Below are 20,247 nucleotides of genomic sequence, written 5' to 3'. Positions count from 1 at the left end.
AACTTAATAATATCCTCTTTAAATACTTGAGAACAAGGATCGGAAAGTAATAATAACATAGCAGTCGAAACATATGATAAAAAGAAGAAAAATCTCAACAATTGGACAGATTGCAAACTGAATAAAACGTAAAATATAAATTGTGTGTACACAAATTGCACACATAAAAAATAATTCAACAAGTTTGATAGTGTACTACAAAATAACCTATTTGATAGCAACCATCTAGAAACCAAAGTTGTTGTCGATAAGGCCAGTTGAAAAGAGAACGAGTTAACGCAATATATTACCGCAACATATACCAAGTTAAAGGTCAACATTAAAAGGTAATAAAGTACTGAAGTACTGAATATTGGATGCCTGCAAGTGCTTGTGGATGGTCACAAGCATTTGTCTTAACAAAAATCACATCTCTATACATGAAAGTGAGGTTAATGTACATATATGTTTTTATCTGAAACAGGTTCGTGTGTAAATGATGAACTAATGGCAGGGAATTCAATCTCATCGTGATATAGGGTTATTGCATGAATATTGGGAAATATTGTCCTGAGTAGAACTTTATATTGCACGAGCTTGCGAGTGCATTATATGTTCAACGAGGGACAATATTCCCTAAAATTTATACAATAACCCTTTTATTGTATAGCAAAATATTTTAAAGTAAAAATTGGTTTAAACTTATATTTTGCCGTTGATGACGTCATGAATTTTGAAGATTTATTGCACTAGTGCAATATCGGAATTTATTGCACGCTAACTTTTGGTTACTTTCTGTGGTATATATTATATTGCTATGCAATAATAACTATTATATTTCAGTGATACAAATCAGTCATGATACTCTAGTTTGTTGTTCTATATTATTTGTATATTTGTATATAACAGCTACATGTACATGCATATATAATTTTCATCCATTTGTAAATCATTATTTTCTACTTTATTAATAATAGTGCAATGCAAGTGCATGGTGGACACTCTTTTGTAATACATCGTATTTTTCTAATAGATTGGATTTGTGTAAGCATTGATATCCCCCCAAACGTTTAATCCCCCATGCAGAGTTATCGGTCCTTGCGAGAGAACAAAGACAGATAACCCTGAATGGGGGGTGGTAAACGTTCTTGATATATTTTTCTGCATGTGTTAACACAAATTTTCTGTACGTGTGCATAGATATTAAAGATTTTTTAAAACAAATATACATATATTCCTAACGACAAAACATTTTCATATTATTAATTTATTTTCTAAAAAAAAATATGTTTCGGAGTATCCATTGAAAAAATAAATTTGTAACAAGCAATAAGGAATGTAATTTGCACCCGAGGATGTCCGCATATTTATCATGTTTATAGATCGGTTACAATTCCAACACGAAAGTTATGTAATGGAAATCTAGGCGACACCAACACACCGGAATACCCTCACGGTCATCCAATATAAAAAGGAATACTCACAGTGTGAAAAGCATGTATTCACACGGATTTGACAATGTGTTACTATCCCATAGCCATCTTAAACATTTAGTAGAAAATTCCAAATCAGACCTAATTTAATTTGTAATTTCAATTAAACATATTAGTTGAAAGCGGTTGAGCTTCATAAATCAATTAACAAAATTTTTAAACTGACAATAGTTCTCATTATATGGCTCTGCCAATTTTGTTTGTGTTTCTTTTGTTTTAATCTTTTTCCATTCGTATATTAAATAAGCTATCTAATACGTAAAACGTATTTTTGTCCTACCATGTATTAATAGTTATCAAAGGTACCATACTTATAATAAAATACGCCAGACGCGCCCATAAAACTCATCAGTGACGCTCAGATCAAATTGATAGAAAGCCAAACAAGTACAAAGTAGAAGAGCATCAACGACCCAAGATTCCAAAAAAGCTGTGCCAAATATGGTTAAAATCTGCAATATAATACTTTTGTAAAAAATATTTGCCTCAGAAAATTTTCTTTTTCTTTCATTCAATAAATAAATAAAACTCATGTTAACTCGAAAAAGTGCTTTACAGGTAACAGCAAATAAAAATTACGTTTAAATTCTAAAACACGCCGGCTACTTTGACATGTGCCAATATTGTTCACGTTTGTTATGATTATTTTGTTACTTTTTAAATGAATACAACTATGCAAGCATGCCTTTCTTTTAATCTCAAAATGTAATGCGAGAATAGAAATATTCAAGACATTGCAAACGCAATACTGATAGAGGATAGCACGCCGTTTATTGCAACAGCTATTGTTTGCAAAATTATGAACTTGTAAACTGTCACGCTATTTCATTATTCTTATAAACAAGAAATGATCCTCATGTAATTGATGATATGTTTTTACATTTATCTATTCATTTGTAGCTTCAACTATATCGCTAACTGTTGAATTTAACGGGACAAACCACGTACTTCTCAAAGACTATGGAATATTTCCAAAGCATCAACAATTTCTGAAATTCACAGTTCAAGGACCAAAAGATCTTCATCTGAAACTACTATCAAGCAAGTCATCAGTTCGCAAACCCATTTACTATATAATAATAGCGGGATGGAATAATAAAAAATCGGTCCTTGGTCGGAGTGAAATTCTCGCACGTGATGTTGTGAACTTTTACAAGAAACCTGGGCTTTTGGACATAAACCAAGAGAAAAAGTTTTGGATTAGTTGGGAAAATGGAAAGGTTCTAGTTGGAACAGGGAATATTCTGAACAAAGACATTATCATGAGATGGAAAGAGCCTTGTCCATTTGCAGTTCAAAATATTGAAATCAGTACAATGCATGAAGCATCTTTGAACTTGAAATTTCTTCTTGATGGTGAGTACACACATTTTATAATGTGTTCTTTCGATAATTAATTCCCACGAATACCTGTAGTATATTTATTTGTGATGGATTTTTGATAATGTCATTAGAAAAACCCGCCATTAATAGTCGAAAATATGTATACACATTTGAGTGAAAAGTCCATAATTCTATATTCTTGAATTTAGATATTTCAGTAGATCCGACTGCATCTGGCAATTCATGATTCTAAAGTCATTCGAATTAGAAAAGTTGATTTTTTTTTATGTTTAATGCAATAGGTTGAATGACGTACAGCGTAGATTCAACAGAAAAAAAGTTTAAAAATTAAACATCCTTTAAACAGCACAGATTTACCAAAAACATATTTTGACTTGATAACCAAAGTTGTTCATTTACATCAAGTAACAAAAAAGCTTTGGGATGCGGATATCTTCATTTTGTTTGTCATTCGAATACAATGTAAATACACATATAATTGATATTTTCTTTTAGTTATTACAACTATAAATTTAAAAAGGCTTATTTGTTTCAGATTTAACTGTACAATATCCAAGGAAGAGTTTGATCGAATGGAAACTAGAGAAGAAATCTAATTGTCCTACTTTTAACATTCTCAATATTTTGGAAGAAAATTCAGAAGTGGAATGCTCGTGTCGTTGTATTTCGTACTTGCAATGTGGTGGATTTGATTTCAATAAAAAAGATTGTACCTGTACATTGTTTTCAGATATTGTGCGTAATAATTCGAAGTCCACTATTTTCAAATTAGTGTAAATTGCTTGAGGGAAAGTCGTATAAGTAAAATCCGTATAAGAAGTAACCAGAAGAACTGATATACAAGTAGTATTGTATCGTATATGTAGAATGACACTAACACTGTTTACACACCATTATATACATAAGAATATGCTTTTACTAAATCAGGTATATGGCAGGGGTTATTTATTTGTTTGATGTTTTTTAGCTTTTGATTTTGACATTTTTCTTAGAGACTTTCTGTTTTGAATTTTCCTCGGAGTTTGGTGTTTTTGTGATATAACTTTTTTCCTAATAAAGAATGTCTGAACACATTTATTACCATTGTCATATCTACAATCTTTCTAACTATGTTTTAGAACATGATATCATATTATCGAGAAATCGAATTTACAAGTTTATGGACGACTGACGACTGACAAAAATTTATGAACAAGCAGGGAATGGGGTTAGTAACTGTGCTCGTCTAATGAGGAATGTGATATCGAATAATAAAGGCATTTAAAACACTTACATTTCTTAACTGTTGAAGTTCTGTTGTATTCGTAAACACGAAATAAATCAGAAAATAAACAAATTCGTCGGTCAAAATCATTATTTTGACTGAACTTACCTGTTCACATTATAACGGTAAATTCTCAAGTTTTGATGAGCACTTCACAATGTTTTTGTTCAATCACATCATACTGTTGCCACTACTTCTGGCTATATGTGTTTTGATGCACTCTTGGTTCCATATATCTTCTGATTTTTTTCTCTGTGTTGACTGTTAGCCGTCGATGTACCCATAACGTGTTTACCCAAGTACAACAATTTCTATGACCATATTACGTGTATATGATAAAAGTAAGATGTTACTGTTTATAAGAATTGTTATTTTTTGTCCGTTGGCTTGACATATATCCGACCCTGTGGTCATCTCATGATTCATGTGGCATCTACCCACTCATTTTTAAGAAACAGGTCCTTCCAACAAAAAACCAGCTTATCCATTAGTCCCCATTGTATCAATATGCGAGTCACCTTTGATATCTTTCATTCTTTATTTTACCTCACTCACAAACAAAGCATTGAATTTTCACCTCTCTCGGTATAGAGGATTAACACAATGGCTATGATATTTCTGCATAAAACAAAATAAAAATAGATCCTATTGACCTTGGAAGTTGCTTGAAATTCCGGAACATACTATCACATATCACCCCTTCATATCTGAACGTAGAGCACAATGCCAATGGTTCATTCATTTCTATAATCAGTAAATGTACAAAACCTTATAGCCTTGTGTTCATATGGAAAAGGTTTTTGAAAAATGACGCAAGGTGATTTTCCTTAGTTTATAATAATTATAAAACAATTAAAAAATTTAAGTCAAAGGCGGGTGACTTTGGATAGTTGCTTTACTCAGTATTATACATGTAAATATCCTACACGAAGGAGCATGAACAATTGTGATTTATCACAGACAAGGGGTTAACCTTGGTATCCTTAATCAATAGATTAGAGGAGACAACCGCATGTCATTGTGTACCTTAACAACTATACAACCAAGTGGTATGACCTAAGATCATATTATTAAATTTGTCTTGCGTCCGGTAAACAAATAGATGACCTCCGGTGTTCTACATTGGTACACAAAAGGGGATTATCTGAGTCATTTTCTGTCGGTCCTTATAGGAAAAACAGTTTAAAAAATATTTTGCACTATCATAGAAAATAGACTGCCTGACCCATTGCCTGGTATTTTTTGTTCTTATAGACATTATCTGGGATTATGACCTAAGATCAAGGATAACCTTCCCCCCCAAACTTTATATATTTGTTTAGGGGCCAGCTGAGGGACGCCTCCGGGTGCGGGATTTCTCGCTGCATTGAGGTCCTGTTGGTGACCTTCTGTAGTTGTCTGTTCTATGGTCGGGTTGTTGTCTCTTTGACACATTCCCCATTTCCATTCTCAATTTTCTTTATCATAATGGCCTACCTCTACATGTTTCATAACCTCACACAATCAATCAAGTATGTTTGTATTGTTCTCGCCACCTTTTCTAATTCCTTTAAAATAACTCAAATTTCTACGTTAAGACTACTTTTTACACTGTATCTTTTGTCCGTAGCATTTCCCGTAAAATAATCTGTGGAATTCATTGTATCGCAGAAAATTTTATCAGGTATATATACACTTTTTGTCTATCTTTTGTTCAATATTTAAGGGTACATTCATTTGTATTTTTATTATCTTCCTTATTATCCCCAAGTTTACCCAATATAAGATTATTGTTCTTTGTGAATTTATCGTTTTTGGTGTATATGGCAGATTTTCAAAAGCAACTATATAATGTATACACATTATGTTTAGGATAGTGGGACTTGGGGCTTCTTGAAGCTTCATCTAGTAAAAAAGTTGTTCATCCTAGAAGATTATACCGGTATGTTGAAATACTTGTCAGTCGGAATATGGGGATTTTGCAGCTAAGTTAGATCGCTGTTTTATTTGATCTAACGCAAGATCTGTTTTTTTTTTTATACATGTAATCATTCCACAACGGAGGAATGCATACTTTGATATAGCGTTAAAGTAGTCCTTTGTACATACATTAGGCCGTAAGTTTTCTCGTTTGAATTGTATTACAATTTTACTTTCGGGTCCTTTTATAGCTGACTATGCGGTATCGTTTTTGTTCATTGTTGAAGGCCATACGGTGACCTATAGTCGTTATTTTCTGTGTCATTTTGCACTTGTCTCTTGTGAAGAGTTGTCTCATTGACAATCACACCACACCTTCCTTTTCATAAAGGCTCATGAGTTAGGTGAATATATTGAAAGTTGAAAAGATTGCATAATTCTATTTTATTAATAATAAAAAGTGTGGGTAGGTCCAATCTTTTCCGTGTCGCTCAAGTCACTAAACTGTAGAATATAAATTTGCATAAAATATAACATAAATGAATCGTAAAAAGTTGTATATTCATTTAATTTTGATATATGATATAACTTTATTTTATATTTGCTATCATTTTCAGTGTCTTTCACAAACTGTTCCACGAAAACAGTTTTTACCTCGTTCATACCGTTTCATAAGTTTAACATCAGCAGCAAATATGTGTAAGTAATAGAGTAGGAACTTATAAACTCCGGGTAATTTATTGTTTAGTTATAAATCTGACCTTAATGACGTCCATACGATACGAATTGTGCTCATTGTTAAAGATTTTACATGAATCCGTAGTCATTTTGACCTTTTTCTTCGATCTAGTTGGAATTCTGTCTCATTGGCAACTATACCACATTTCTGTATGGTTATACATAATTTGTTTTTAAAGGAGCTTGACGTTACTTAATCTCTTTTAATGTCTCCTAAATATGTAAGGCCATTATTGGTGGACCTGTTATTTATGGTTATGTCTATCTATTTGTATTATTCTATAAAATTGAAATGAGTACACGTAAAATTAGGAACCTTTGTAGACTGAATTTCTCCATACGCCACCACACATCCTATGTGGTTCTGAAGTACATCCCATATTGCATTGTAACTCTGATGATTGTGGATATACCCGATGATTAAGATGGTTTCCACAGAAGCACTGGTAGGCATACTTAACTTTGCAATTCAAAAAAGAAAAAGTGATGAATATGTTCAAGTACACATGTCATATATACACCTTTCTATATTTTTCTTGTCTTTCTGAGATCTTGAGATTGTATTGCTTCTTGTGTAATATTCAGCATGATTTTTCAAAGTAAACGTTCGCTTGGAAAAATATTAAAAAAGTAAAAACCTTTGAATTTGAAAAATTTTGAAAATACACTTCAGAACAAAGATAATGTACATAACATGTGGTCCAGAAAGTCTTATTAAGAATAGACACACAATTACTTTTAAAACTATATTAAACAGAGCTTTTTCTATAAAAATGAGAATCATAGATACAAATTTATTGTTTTGGGTTATAATAATATTTTTGTTTGTAGAGCACCACATTGAATCTTCCAGAAAATATAATGAATAGGATATTATTAAAATGACATTTTTTAATTCTAAAGTACAAAACAAAGCACCTTGCAAATTTAATTTTACTTTCAGATATTTTGATGATGTACTATCGCTGAATAACCCATACTTCAGCCGATACTTGCATCTTATATATCCAAGTGAACATAAAATTAAGGATGCTACTGATACCAGAAATACTGCTTCATAACTTGATATATTTCTCAATATAGACACAGCTAGGCGACTTCATACAATCTATGACAAATGGGACAATTTCAACTTTCAAATTATCAATTTCCTATTTCTCAGCAGTAACATACCATCTGCACCATCGATCGTATGGTGTTTAAATATAAGTTAACATGCTATGCTCCTGTGTGTTCACACTAAACGGACTACATGTACATCACCATCAATAATTGGTTGATCCATAAGATGTGTCTGTGTCTAAACTACCTAAGGACATTTTCACCACGTCTTACATTGTGGTTTATCCGTTACGTCGTCTGGTCTTTTAAGTGCCGAACATGACCTATTCCCGAATATGACTGTTTTGCTGAGTGTGAATTTGCAGTGCTACGAGACTTGTCACGGTATTTGTTTATCCAACATTCATGTCTTTAGTTATGATGTGATATTACAAATCTGATCGGATAATCGTGTTTAGCTGTATTTGTATTTGTATTTGTAGTTTTATTTTTTATTCGTATTTAACAGCATAGATAATTAATCAACCAGTTCATTAATATGAATTTTGTTCAAATAAACTATATGTACACGGTTTTACAGTTTGATTAAAAAGAAATACCGACAAAGCTATATAATACAATAAATAATCTAATTACTTGCACAATTCTAAATTAATATTTTTGTAATTGTTATAAAATACATCAAATAACATAATTACAAACATTATCTTGAATTATATCCAATTTTAAGAAATTTACCCGTGACGTCAATTGTATGGCGTTGATTCAGTCGTGTTTCTGTTGTGCAACTTTTGTTATCTGTCCTATGTTGTTTTACGTGTTCGTTGTTATTCGTTTGTTAGACTGTCTAAATGTACTATTGTATTGCTTTCTTTGTGTGTATTACTCTGTTCTACATGTTCTTGCATTTATTTGTACTAAATTCCTGTATTGCCATGTTGGCATGTGAGTGATATATTTTAAATTGCCATAGAAGCGCCAGGTTTTGATAGCCACAAAACCTGGTTCAACCCACCATTTTTCTTAAAATGTCCTGTATCAGGTCAGGAAAATGGCAGTTGTTTTCTTATAGTTCGTTTCGGTGTGTGTTGCATTTGTTTTTTGTTGCACTTCAGTATCTCTGTTGTTTCGTTGATTCCCTCTTAAAATTGAAGTGTTTCCATCGGTTTTAGTTTGTAACCCGTATTTGTTTTTTTGTCAATCGATTAATGACTTTTGAACAACGGTATACTACTGTTGTCCTTATTTACCTGTAGTCCAAGATATTTATATCCTCTGCAGAGATGTCTACACTTCCCTACACTCATATTATATTGACCTGCAAATCGCCTCAACAATCTATGGCCATCGTCAACAAAACATTCTATATAACCTGGATAAAAACAATCAGCTACAAGCTAAAAAAATTCCACGCTATTATTTTTTTTTGGATTCGGTTTAAATAAATAGGAAGTTAATGTTACAATTAGAACTTATCGACATGATGTCAAATAATTAAAAATCTTATTCTAGTAAACGTAATTATATACTAACAAAATATTACATTTACATCACATACGTCTTCAATCTTTTTTGATGTATGTCCTGATAATAATTGGGTGACTACTTAAGATTCCGTTGTTACCTTTATAATGCCCTTCTCGCATAAAATCCTTCCTTGCCGCATTTACATTAGCAAAGGTCACAAAGCAGATAAGAAAAAGTAGCGTAATCTTCATTGTTGAATTCTTATTCTGAACACTAACACTTTCTGAAATCTGTCAATGTTAAACGTAAAATGCGTTGTAATGATTTAAGTGCGTGATCAATCTTTACATAAATATATATACAATGACAAAAATTGATGATTCTTATATTACGGAACGACGAATCAATACGCAAAAAGTATAATAAATGGAATTGGTTTGCTTAAAATATGTAGGCTTTATTCTATATAACGGCAAACATAGAAATAGATTTATATGTTTCTCAGTAAGTTTTACATTGATCTAAATTAAGTTTAAAATGATTTGAAAATGAATAACGACAATTCATAACATAGTTATCTTTCCCTGTCTTCCTCTTAAAATTACGCCATATCATCTCACCGTTTAAACAAATGAAAAAAACTATCCAACCAAAATTTATTCCAAATAAAGTTTCAATACCGCTGTCGATTCCAACTTTTGCATATTCTTTCCTATAAAACTTTTCAGAATATGTAATAACAAATACTGAGCATTGCACGGCGTTTATAATAGCTATAACAGCTATTGTTTGCAAAATAAAGAACTTGGGAACTGACACTTTATTTCGTTGTAATAATTGTGATTATAAACAAGAAATATTTCTCATGTTAAATGTTGTAACATTATTTTTACATTTGCAACTGTTTCTATATCGCTAACTGTTAAATGTAACGTACTTCTCCAAGACTATGGAGGATTTCCAAAGCAACAACAGTTTATGAAATTCACAGTTCAAGGACCAAAGATCTTCATCTGAAACTACTATCAAGCAAGTCATCAGTTCGGAAACCATTTACTACATAATAATAGCGGGATGGAATAATAAAAAATCGGTCCTTGGTCGGAGTGAAATTCTCGTTCATGATGTTGTGAAATTTTACAAGAAAACTGGGCATTTGGACATAAATCAAGAGAAAAAGTTTTGGATTGGTTGAGATAATGGAAAGGTTCAAGTTGTAACAGGAAACATTATAAACAAAGACATCATAATGAGATGGAAAGAGCCTTGCCCATTTGCAGTTCAAAATATTAAAATCAGTACAATGCATAAAGTATCTATTGAACTTGAAATTTCTTCTTGATGGTAAATACACAAATTTTAAAATGTGTTTTTTGGATAATTGAATCCCTCGATTACCGTAGTATACTTTTTTAAAAAAGATCACAAAATCATGAATTATAAATACTATACATGATTGATTTTTAATAATCTAAAAAACATTAATAGTGGAAAATATAAATACACATTTGAGGGAATAATCCAGATTTCCATCTTAATAGGCAGTTGATGCTTGAAATAAGATATGTCAGTAGATCCGACTGCATCTGGCGATTAAAGATTCTAAAGGCCATTGAATAAGAACATGTTTTTTTTTTAAATTCCGTCTGAATAAGATTCCTATGTAGCATGCAGTATGTTGAACGACGAACTACTGTAGATCTAACTGATAAAAAAGTTTCAAAATTAAACATCATTTAAACAGCACATATTTACCAAAATGATATTTTTACTTGATAACTAATGCTTTTAATGTTAATATTAAGTAAAAAACATGTAATGCAGATATCTTCATTCTATTCGTCATTCGAATACAAGTAAATACACATATGATTGATTTTTTTTCTTTTAGCTACAACTATGAATTGAAAAAAGCCTTATCTGCTTTAGATTCATCTGTACAATGTCCAAAGAAGAGTTCGGACGAATAGAACCTTGAGAAGAAATCCAGTCGTCCTACCTTTAACATTAAACAAAGTTCTTTTTTTTTTATAGAAAATTCAATAGTTGAAGGCGCATTTCTTTGTATTTCGTACTTGTAATGTGGTGGATTTGATTTGAAAACAGAGACGGGTACCTGTTAATTGTTTTCTGATATTGTACGTAATACTTCTAGGTCAACAATTTTCAAACTAGTGTAGGTTGCTCGAGTAGAATTCACAAAAGAAAAATCCGCAAAAATCAACTAAAACGACTGATTTACAAGTAATTTTATTTCATATATGTAGAATGACACTAACACTGTTGATTTTTCCATTTGATTTAGAGACTTTACGTTTTAGAATTTTTATCGAAGTAATGTATTTTTTGTATTTTTTTTCTTAATAAAGAATGTCTAAATGCGCTAGTGGAGTTTCAATTCCCCGAGGGTATCACCAGCCCATAGTCCTGACATGAATTATCATTAATTTGATAATATTTTTAAATTAACTCTATAAAACTTTAGAATTTTTTAAATACTAAGGATTTTCTACCTCAGGAATTGATTACCTTAGTTGTATTTGGCAAACTTTTAGGAATTTTGGTCTTCAATGCTCTTCAACTTCGTACTTTATTTGGCTTTTTTGGATTCATTGATGAGTCTTTTGAATACGAAACGCGCGTCTGGCGTAAATAAAAAAGAACCATAATCCTGGTATCTATGATGAGATTATTATTATTATCTTGAATATTATTGTAGATAGAGATAAACTGTAAACAGCAATAGTGTACAGCAAAGTAAGACCTACAAATAAGTAAATCATGAACAGAATGGTCATATTGCCCTTTATATTAATTTATAATAACAATTACATAAATTTTGTAAATGTTTGTAAATGTTTACAAAACACTTTCCACTGTAACTGCTTGGCCAAGTTAATCATAGATAGAGATAATTGTAAGCAGCAAGAATGTTCAGTAAAGTAATATCTACAAACACATCATCATCACTAAAACACAATTTTGTCTTGAATCCATCTGTGTCCTGTTTAGTATGCACATAGACCAAGGTGAGCGACACAGGCTCTTTAGAGCCTCTAGTGGTATCCCTTTAAAATAACTCAACTTTCCAAGTTTAGAAGACTACTGTTGTGTATATATCTTTTTTTTTTAAGTCAGGAGCATTCCACGTAGAACCGTCTTTGGAATTTTATTGTAACGTAGACAATTTTATCAGGTATATCTACTTTTTTTGTTTATTTAAATTGGTTCAATATTTAAGGGTACGGTCAATAGTCTATCTTATTATCCTCAGGTTTACCCAATATACGATTGTTGTTCTTTGTTAATTTCTCATTTTTGGTGTAAATGAAAGATTTGCAAGAGCAACTGTATGATGTATACACATTATGTTTAGAATAGTAGGACTTGTGGCTTCTTGGAGCTTCATGTAGTAAAAAACTGTTGTTAAATCTTAAAGAATATATGTTGAAATTGTTTTGTCAGTCGAGATGCAGGGATTGTTTGACTAAGGTAGATAGCTGTAATAATAGATCTAATCCAATATTTTCTTTAACACGTCTAATTCATCCATAGGAGAGGAATGCATATGTCGTGTACAAGTTGCGATTTTGTACAGGTTATAACATGTACAAAAATATTGTACATGTTATTACTTGTATAATGCGAAAATACAAGTTATAACATGTACAAAAGTACCTCATACATGTTATAACCTGTACAAAATATTGCTTAAAAATGGTTTTAACTTGTACAAAATCGAAAAATAAGGATATTTTTCTATTATCGCAACAGATGATATTGACCTCAATAACATTTTCATAACTTTTGTATTATTCCTTCATGTTAGTGTGTTTTGTCCGTTTTTGATACAGTTAATGTCCAGGGGTCGGTATTACGAAAAAAGTAAAATCACAAAAATACTAAACTTAGAGGAAGATCAATTGGGAAAGTCCATAATCACATGGCAAAACGCTTCAAAAACGAATGGACAAAAACTGTCATATTCCTGACTTGGTACAGGCATTTTCAAATGTAGAAAATGGTGGATTAAACCTGGTTCTATAGCGCTAACCCTCTCACTTTAATGACAGTCTCATCAAGCATTTCTAAGACCTGTCGTAAGATATGTCTTAGGACATGTCTTATGATCCTCTTATGACTATCTATGGACATATCTTTATTTTATGAATTATAATTGTGAGTGTCCACCTTGTAGGCAATAGTAAAATACTTTCTTTCTAGTTGACACTAAAAGACATAAGAGGATAGCCAGGATAGATGTGTCTACAAATATAATTGGGAATTGAAATGGAGTATGTGTCTTAAAGACAACAACCCGCCCATGGAGCAGACAACATCCGAAGGCCACAAATACATGCTTTCAAAGAAGAGGATATATATATTTAAAACATCAAAATGACATTCGCCTCATGCAATGATCTTACAGTTTATAAACAAAAATTGAGTTATAAATTTACATAAGTCATGCTGAAGGCCAAACATGTTGAAGAGTAGATCCAAAGGTATTGATAATGAAGCGCGGTCCAATGAAAACTATTTCAGCTCTCTTTTGCTTTTACAGAGTGAGAATATAAGACATTGTTTTAGTCTTTGCTTGCTATAAAAACGAGAGGGAGGAGTATTTCCCAAATTTATTAGGAATCGTTCTTAAATTTTTTGGAAGAATTTAGTTACTATTATTACATTGGTTGCAATGAATTACTTTGAATTCCCAGTTAGATAAAAACCGATAATTTCACATGTGAAATAAACGTGGTTATTTCACTCTCTGACGTCATACAACAATAGGCGTTGTCAAGACGTCGATAACGTCGGATCAAAACAAATTGTCAATGCGTAGGAAAAAGATATAGTTCCTTACATTTTCTACATTAATTTCATAAAAAAAGCCATTTATCAATGTAATAAAAAGAATAACTAATCGCCGTATTTGAATATCAAAAATAAGACAACTTATGACCGAACGCCGCTATGGATTAAACTCGTGCTGCGCACTCGTTTAATCCATGCGTCGTTCGGTCACGCGTTGTCTTATTTTTGATATTCAAATACGGCGATTAGTTATACTATAATTATCTAATGTAACTGTCATAGAGGAATGCAAGCTTTTAGAAAATTGTTTCACACTTATTTAAGCAATGATGGACTGCATAAAACATAAAATTACATGAAAACACATTTTGCCAACATAAGTCATGAAACATATATTTCTGAAACTTTGTGATCATTGTCTTCTACAGAAAAAGTCACCTTCTGGCCTATTTATTGTTGTTCTTTATGCATTGGTGAATTTAAATGTATATTTTACTTCATTAAGATTTATTTTAAATTTTGTACAAGTTAGAACCATTTTTAAGCAATATTTTGTACAGGTTATAACATGTATGAGGTACTTTTGTACATGTTATAACTTGTATTTTTGCATTATACAAGTTATAACAAGTACAATATTTTTGTACATGTTATAAAAGAGGGACGAAAGATACCAAAGGGACAGTAAAACTCATAAATCTAAAACAAACAGACTACGCCATGGCTAAAAATGAAAAAAAGACAAACAATAGTACACATGACACAACATAGAAAACTAAAGAATAAACAACATATCTGCTATTATTTTCAGTGTCTTATAACCTGTACAAAATTGCAACTTGTACACGCCATATACATTGATACAGCATTAACACAGTCTTTTGTACATAAATTAGCCGTTAGTTTTCTCGTATGAACTGATTTACATTGTCATGTCGGGGCCTTTTATAGCTAACTATGCGAAATGGGCTTTGTTCATAGTTGAAGTCCGTACGGTGACCTATAATTGTTAGTTTCTGTGTCACTTTGCATTTGTCTCTTGTTAAGAGTTGTATCATTTGCAATCATACCACATCTTCTTTTTCATAAAGGCTCATGAGTTAGATGAATATATTGAAAGTTGAAAAGATCGCACAATTCTATTTTATTAAGAATAAAAAGTGTAGGTAGGTCCAATCTTTTCCTTGTCGCTCAAATCACTAAACTGTAAAATATAAATTTGTATAAAATATAACATAAATGAATCGTAAAAAGTTGTATATGCATTAAATATTGATCTATGATATTACTTAATTTCATATTTGCTATTATTTTCAGTGTCTTTGACAAACTGTTCCATGAAAAAAGTTTTGACCTCGTCCATGGCGTAACATACTAGTAATCTTAACAAAAGTAGCTAATAGGTGTGAGTAATATAGTAGGAATTAATAAAAAACACCGGGTAATTCATTGTTTAATAATAAATCGGACCTTTAATGACGTCCATACAATACGAATTGTCCTCATTGTTGAAGATTTTACAGGGAAATATAGTCATCCTTACACTTTGCTTTGATCTTAATAGATTTCATTAGCAATTACACCATATTTCTATTATATGTATACACAATTCGTTTAAAATGGATTGACGTTACTAAATATTTTTTATTTTTCTACTTAATGTTTTTGAACTATTATGTGTTGTCTTTATTTCTGTTCATTCTGTCTTTGTTTTTCTGTAGTTATCTTTAGTAAGTAAGTAAATAGTTTATTATAGTGTAACGATCCAATATACATCATCACATACAATATGAAAATCTTTAAAACCATATTAGATCTCTGCCTTTAAGACATATGAGACACTTTCATCCTTTTCAAATTAAAAAATATAAACTATAATGTAAAATAAATATTTAAAAAATAAAACTTTTCATGTGATACTAAAAATTCTAACAACTCGTTTGATACAATCAATAAAGTTTAAAAATTTACAGATTTATCTTCCGTTTGAAATAGTTATCAAAGGTACCAGGATTATAATTTAGTACGCCAGACGCGCTTTTCGTCTACACAACTGAAGACTCATCAGTGACGCTCTTATCAAAATATTTATAAAGCAAAACAATTACAAAGTTGAAGAGCATTAAGGATCTAAAAATCCAAAAAGTTAAATAAGATGCATTGTCTTGGCTAATAAAAAATAGTAATAAGATACCTCTGTAGACTGAATTTCTCCATGTGCCACCACACATCCTATGTGGTTCTGAGGTGCATACCATGTTACATTGTAACTCTGATGATTGTGGATATACTCGAGGATTAAGATAGTTACCACAGAAGCACTGCTTGCCATACTGGAAATTATTTCAATTCAACTTTTCAACTTTAAAAGGAAAAATTTAGGAACAGGTTCATGTACACTTGTCAAAAATATACCTCTCAAATATGTTTTGTTTTTCTAAGATCATAAAGTTTTATTTCTACTTTTGTATATTCAGCATGTTTTTTGAAGTTAATGTTCGCACGGCAGAAATATTACATAACAGCAATACAATTAAATTTGAAAATAAAATAAAAAGAAAAGCAAACCATCATCAACACCGGACTCCCTCGAAAAAAAACAATTTAAGAACAAAGACAATGTACACAACATGTGGTCAGCAAGGCTTGTTTGGAATTAAAACAAACTTACTGTTTTGTATTACAGATTGAGTAACACACACCAGACATTATAACAAGAAAACCAACATAATCTTTTGACATATAATGAAATTATAAAAAAAAAAAAATGAAAATAAATTTACCTGTAGTCCAAGATATCTACATCCCCTGCAGAGATGTCTACACTTTGCTAGACTCATATTACCTTGACCTGCAAATTACCTCAACAATCTCTGCCATTTGTCAACAAAACAGCCAATATAACCTGGATAAAACAATCAGTTACAAGCTAAAAGACATACAAACAATCGTGTTCTTGGATTTGGTAACAATAAATAGGAAAACACAGAAAAAAGTTTAAGGCTACTACCAGTAACGTTACAAGCTACCGACATTATGTTAAACATACAAAATCTTTTTCTGGAAAACATATCTATACTAACTTACCAAAAAATCAAACTAAGTTTACATCACACACGTCAATATTTGTTGATGTCTACGTGGATACTCAGAATAGTTATTAACCATCTAGATCTATATATTCTAATAATACAACAGATAGTTCAATGATCAAGATTATTATTGAATTTTGAAACCCTCTTTATCCATTATGATGATAACTATCATTTTCGAAAAAAAAATTATAGAAATAATGTGTCATGTGGTTTCGTAATTTTCATGTTAAGGTTTTGATTTGATGATTTGAAGTTTATTCGTTTTGTTGAATGTCCAGATATTATTTATCTTTTACAACTTAAGATTACATTGTTACCGTGATAATGCCCTCCTCGCATAAAGGCATCCACATTAACTATTGTCAGACAGCAGATAAGAAGAAGTAGCATAATCTTCATTGTTAAACTCTTAGTCTGAACACTAACACTTTCTGAAATCTGCAAATGTTAAATTGGGTTGATGCATTGTTATGATTTCGGTGCGAGATCAAATTTTTATATTTTGTTTCATAAATGAACAGTCACAAAAATATATGATTCTTATATAAATGAACAAACGAATCATTGCGCAAAAAAAAAAAGAATTGTTTTGATTCAAACTTGTAAAATAAATTCAATGTAACTCGAAACGATAGAAACAAAATAATGTTTATCGCCTCCTTAACTACCCTACTCTACTTCTTTGATTGAGCAAACAAACCATTATCAGCACTGTTTCAGTTTATTTAAAAAAAGATGTGGCATGATTGCCAATGACACAACTCTCCACCAAATGGCACATACATTAACAATTATAGGTCTCCAAACGGCCTTCAACAATGAGCCAAGCCCATAGCGCATGGTCAGTAATAAAAGGCCCCGAAATGATAAATGTAAAACAATTCAAACGAGAAAACAAAATATGTAACACATCAACAAACGACAACCACTGAATATCAGGCTCCTGACTTGGGACAGGCACCTACATAAAGAATATGGCTGTGTTAAACATGTTAGCTGGATTCCAATCCTCCGCCTAACCTGGGACAGTGGTGTAACAGTGTAACATAAGAACAGACTATACAAATTCTTCCAAAAGGGCTTAACTCAGCAAATGATTACAAATAGAAATACATCTAACAAAAACAGAGTAGACGTGACCGGGTAGTTGTATATCCTAACAACAAAAAGACAATACGTACAGATCTGAGAGTACTCGCAGTTACTAGTTCAAAGCCGCTAACAACTAATAAAACAATCATGCATCTAAGACTATATTCTTACCAAGATTTCTGTATATGTTGATTGAGACCCAATGCAAAGAAATGCACCACAATTAGGAGAAGACGTCACTAATGTCACTATAACTTGTCAGGAGCATTCCCCGTAGAATCATCTTTGGACTTTTATTGTAACGTAGACAACTTTGTCAGGTATATCTACCTTTTTTGTCTATCTATATTGGTTCAATATTTAAGGGTACGGTCAATCGTCTATCTTATTATCCACAGGTCCAATCCCTTTGGCTACTTTTGCAAATGAAATATAAACCTATTGGGACAACCAATTTTATATTTATTATTCTTTGTAACAGATTTTCATTGCTGCGTCAACAATATTGATTTCTTTTGCATGTAATTGTTTCCTTCATTTGAATTTTAAAAGTGTAAGAAAATTGATTTCTTGTCCTAAAATACCATGTGTTGCACTTTTAAACATTTCTTTCTGTTTTTAAAACATGGTAATTAATCATCAAATGATTATTATAACACAGCTGTCTGAACATACATTAAAACATTAAATGAAATGCATATATTTTAAACGTTTCAGAAAACATGCACACCGAGTACGAAGCAGACAATAATTCAAGTCTTGTTTTCAAATTCTTTAAAAATTGAAACAGGGGTGGGGCTACAAAATGTACTGTAAAAGAAAAGTCACAGTTAAATCAAAAATTACTTACAAGTCAAGTAAATTCTTGAAACCCTTCAAAAGTATTTAAGAAATGTTTTAACATTTCAAGGATTTGGTAGTGTGCTGAGTTTAAAAAGTTATATTGCTATTAAGAAGAATATAACTTCTAAACTTGAGCAACATGATTCTATATGAGTAGAACTTATCACTATCTAGTGCACATGTATTCTCCCACAGTATATTGGTAGGACTGTCCTTTAATCGTCTTTTTTTTTCTGTGTGGTATCTAGTTTGACGTTATTTCATTTTTGTGATCTGCCTGTTGGCGATGGTGTTGTCATTTTTTTCTATTATCCATAAGGTATCTTTTGTTTTCTTTTCTAAAAAACATATAGTATAACTTAGCTTTTATACCCCTGTAAATTTCGGTACGGGTTACATTAAATTATGTTGGTCTTTAATCGACACTGTGGCTGCTTTGAGGTGTTATACCACCACATCATGGTACGTCACATCCGATTGTATACGTAAATAGGTCGATAAAAATATTCCCTTAAATTTGACAGTTGTATGTAATTAATCCTACATTTGATTGCAATAACACATTTCTTTGTCATAAACATAATTTATCTTAGGTATTTCAAAGCACCACCAATTTTTTTTATTTGAGGTTTCTATAGAATATTTTGTAAACTTGAGGTTACATGGTTACTAAATCTTGTACTCAGGTTAAATAAGGAGAGAAATTTGATTGGTTAACTTCCAGTGATGGTTATTTTTTTATATGCAATGAAATGTTATGTGACATTTTTTCTATAGTACTGGACAGGATAAAACGCGTAGTATTTCTTTATTTAAAACATAGATAAATTCTGCACATTTTTTTAAAAAGTGCAAATTTAACAAAGACAAATAGGGGAAAATCAATGGTGGTATAACACCTAATATGGGAACTCTACATGCACCTTTGACCTTTTGAGTTCTCTCATGTGTTTACATGTCTTCCTATTTAAGGATGTACACCTCTGAGAAGCCAAAACTATCTAGAATTAAACTTTTTTTCTTTACCTGATTTTTGGGTTAATAGGACTGTAAAAAAATAATTGGTGAAGAAAAAATCATATGATGGTGCACTTGTTTATTTGCTACGGTCCTTTGAAAATACCCAATTTCGATGATTTTCCAATTTTTCATCAAT

General features: G+C 31.3%; 2 long non-coding RNA genes across 2 annotated transcripts; both read right to left on the bottom strand.

Annotated features, from left to right (window-relative positions):
• Positions 1 to 6,406: 6,406 nt before the first annotated feature.
• Positions 6,407 to 9,558, bottom strand: LOC139486926 (uncharacterized). The gene is made up of 4 exons (XR_011655685.1): positions 9,404 to 9,558; positions 9,030 to 9,151; positions 7,034 to 7,172; positions 6,407 to 6,483 (listed from the first exon to the last, which is right to left on the bottom strand). It is a non-coding gene; the product is annotated as an uncharacterized lncRNA (long non-coding RNA).
• A 5,630-nt stretch (positions 9,559 to 15,188) lies between these two features.
• LOC139486925 (uncharacterized) lies at positions 15,189 to 18,507 on the bottom strand. Its single transcript, XR_011655684.1, has 5 exons — positions 18,420 to 18,507; positions 17,474 to 17,594; positions 16,845 to 16,966; positions 16,256 to 16,394; positions 15,189 to 15,265 (listed from the first exon to the last, which is right to left on the bottom strand). It is a non-coding gene; the product is annotated as an uncharacterized lncRNA (long non-coding RNA).
• Between the last annotated feature and the right edge of the window lie 1,740 nt (positions 18,508 to 20,247).

This window comes from Mytilus edulis, chromosome 8 (assembly GCF_963676685.1).
Source record: "Mytilus edulis chromosome 8, xbMytEdul2.2, whole genome shotgun sequence".
Classification (NCBI taxonomy): Eukaryota; Metazoa; Mollusca; class Bivalvia; order Mytilida; family Mytilidae; genus Mytilus; species Mytilus edulis.
The sequence above is the reverse complement of the archived record's forward strand: the minus strand, read 5'-3'. Positions and strand labels throughout refer to the sequence as shown.